At 40.3% G+C, this 3,026-nt stretch overlaps 1 protein-coding gene across 1 annotated transcript in view; it reads right to left on the bottom strand.

The window, feature by feature from the left end:
- The window catches only part of MSH2 (mutS homolog 2), a gene marked incomplete at its 5' end in the record, with an annotated part of 55,250 nt that overhangs the window by 18,192 nt on the left and 34,032 nt on the right, over positions 1-3,026 (bottom strand). The window lies entirely within an intron of this gene.

Below are 3,026 nucleotides of genomic sequence, written 5' to 3'. Positions count from 1 at the left end.
AATTGGTGTTCCCCCACGGAAAAAAAAAAAAAAAAAAAAATAAAAAAAAAGGAAGAAAAAAAAAAAAAAAAAAAAAAAAAAAAAATCACCTCATTGATCATACACACTGAAATGAATTTATTTAATCATTTATTCAATTTATTTATATATATAATTTTGTTTATGATAATTGTGAAATTTGTAATGATAATTGGTGTCTGATTTAACTACAAAACAAATACATCTCAAATATTTGTTTTCTCAAATAATATACTTTATACAAGCAAAATAAACCAATTTAACAGACTCCTTTACTTTGAAATGGAGCCGTCTGCACATTCGTTTGCATACGAGTAACTGAGCAGTAGGCATTAAAAAAAGGAAGTCAAAGAAAATGAAATCGTTAACGTAGATAATCGATATGCTAGCCTGGACTTACGCAGCTAATCCAGACAGTGTAGGAGAATGCAGTGTTTCAAAACGAGAAGCCTTTGGAAATAGAAGTCTCTGAATCAATAATTCCTGCCCAAAACACACTCAAGAGGTTACAGAAGGAGCCTACATAATATCACCAAAAATCCTACCCAATTTCAACCCAGTTATTTTGAGTTGAAAAGCATACACATCTCCTTCCAAGCTAAACACTTTGATGAACTGAAGCTGTATTTCAGCTTTTTCCTCTCTCTTCCCCATGCTTCCACTGCCAGGTGTGTGTTTCTGATGACCTCGCAAGCCTCAAGTTTGATTTGTAAATGCAACTTGTAACTGCTAAATAAAAGAAGCTCGGCTTTTAATACACAAACTGTTACATTCAACAAAATATTAGCACTGTGGTCCAACATGGAAACTAAGCACTGGCTTTCTTATTACTAAAATATTTAATCTAATTAAGCTTAAAAAACCAAACCAAAACAGCACTTTCATGAATATTCCCCTACCTGGGAATCATCTGCAAAGCTGTACACAAAGCAGCTGCAAATACTTTGCAAAACACACCACAATAAGATGGTGGTTTACATACAGTTCCAGTTTTACCCACAAGTATATGTTAGCAAGAGCAGGGAGGAGAAGAGGAAAGGGCAGTTCACAGTTCCTTTGCTGCTTCCCAGGCAGAAGAAGCATCACTCCAGAACGCACCGAGCAACTGCAAGAACCACCACATACCTCTTGTTCTACTAAGCACAAGAAGCACATCTAATCTGCAGGGCAACGAAACGATTGTAAAAGCACTGGACTAAAGCCTCGCAGGTTTGCAGCAGCTTAGAACAAAGACCCGGGAATGCAATATTGAGATGACAGCAACAGGCCTTGTACATCTTGAATGCGGAACGGGGGCCAAGTATATTATCGTATGAAGAAACCGCATCGCATACTGTATATTCGAAGTATTGCTACTTTGTTCTGAGAATGATCTTCTCCCAACAAACAATTTTACCTTCTGCAGAAGCTGCAACATGGAAAACTGAACTGGTTTTTCATGGAAAACTGCACCACTGGCGCTTACTGTCTCCATGCAATTAACAGCACTGCAAGTCATTACACTCTGCCTGCCATTTGGGTTCCAGTTGTGTTGTGAACAACCACACTCAAGTGCCAAAATTATCCAGCAACTCCACAATGGATTACAAGATTTTAGAGGACCATCTTGAAACTTGGAGGCATTAAGAAAGGGACATGAACAAATTAATTCCCTGTTACATCCCTGTTGATAGGCCTGCTTCTCCCATTCCCTTAATAATTCTGCTAAAAGAACTACAATGAACATTTATGAGAGAGCATACAGCAGAAAGGACCATTCCTGGTCTTGTAGGGCAGATCCTGGATCTGAAACAGAAACTGGAAAGGTTGGGATGCAATCAGGCATGCCAGCCCTTTTCACAACTGGCTTCATGAAACAACCAAGGTTGAGAGTCAAGTGAAAAGTAATTTTGTTTCACAGCTTCAAAGAATTATTTGAAGCCTGGAATAAACTGCAGAAATCCCATAACTACAGGAGAAGGAAGACAACATTCCCAAGGACCCATAATGCTACAGCAGCCCCAGCAATGCACCCACTCTGGCTGCTGGTTCCAGCCTTCACCCAGGTTGCCACAGCAGAGAGGCTGCCCTGAACCGAAGCTGTGCCCTGCACTTCCACGCTTCAGGGACTTCTCACTGCAGGCAAGCTTTCACTTCACTGCAAGCAAGGATCTGTACGTGGTTAGAGCTTACGATGCACAAAACAGCCGTGTCACTGCCTCACCCACCCTGCAGTCATGGGGATGGGGTTAGTTTTCACATGCTTGTTGCTAACTCCATTCAGCTCCAACAGATTTGTGATGACAAACCAAGAGGCCGCTAGTGTGCAAGAAATAAATCCTAAACTGCTGTGAAGTTTTGGGACAGAAGCATTAAAGAAAAATTACTTCAGCTTCCACATACATTAATAGTCTGGGTTAGGGATTGCAGCAGTTCAAGAAGCAGTTAGCAGCAGACCAGGCACTCCAGCCCCAGTGTAAGTGTCAAGCGGCTTTTCCAGGTGTAGATACCAAATCTTTAGGACATCCAGCAGCCTGCATTACCTCAGCCTGAAAATCTGAATTTAAAAAAGTGGAAGACCCAGATTTGAAGACAGATTCTAATATATTGCATTACCCAGCCCAGCTGTTAAAGGGCAGCTCCTGCCTCACCCAGGCCTCATGAAGTAACCTTTAGCAGGTGATAAATAGAACTGCTCTACATGACTACACTCAAGTGAGAGCCATGAGTGAGCAGGGAAGACAAAACATTTTAAAATTAAATTACAATTCAGCTAAACTGCTATGGAAGTAAAATGATTATGGTTTACTAAAAATATTAAAAACTTGTGCTACTAAGTAATATATAAAAACACCAGGCATCCACAACTATATCACCCTCTAACACTCTTCTCAAGCTGTGCTCCTCCTACAGCAGTATCTCAGATAATTAGATAATCAGATAATTAGATAAGCCACATAAAGCAAACTTTGGCTTTTCTCTTCTACAGTTCTCAGTGTGAACATGGCCAACGGTCTAGCAGGACAAGC

The sequence above is a fragment of the Buceros rhinoceros genome, unplaced genomic scaffold (genome assembly GCF_000710305.1).
Source record: "Buceros rhinoceros silvestris isolate BGI_N320 unplaced genomic scaffold, ASM71030v1 scaffold19217, whole genome shotgun sequence".
NCBI lineage: Eukaryota > Metazoa > Chordata > Aves > Bucerotiformes > Bucerotidae > Buceros > Buceros rhinoceros.
This window is presented reverse-complemented; position numbering and strand designations above follow the sequence as displayed.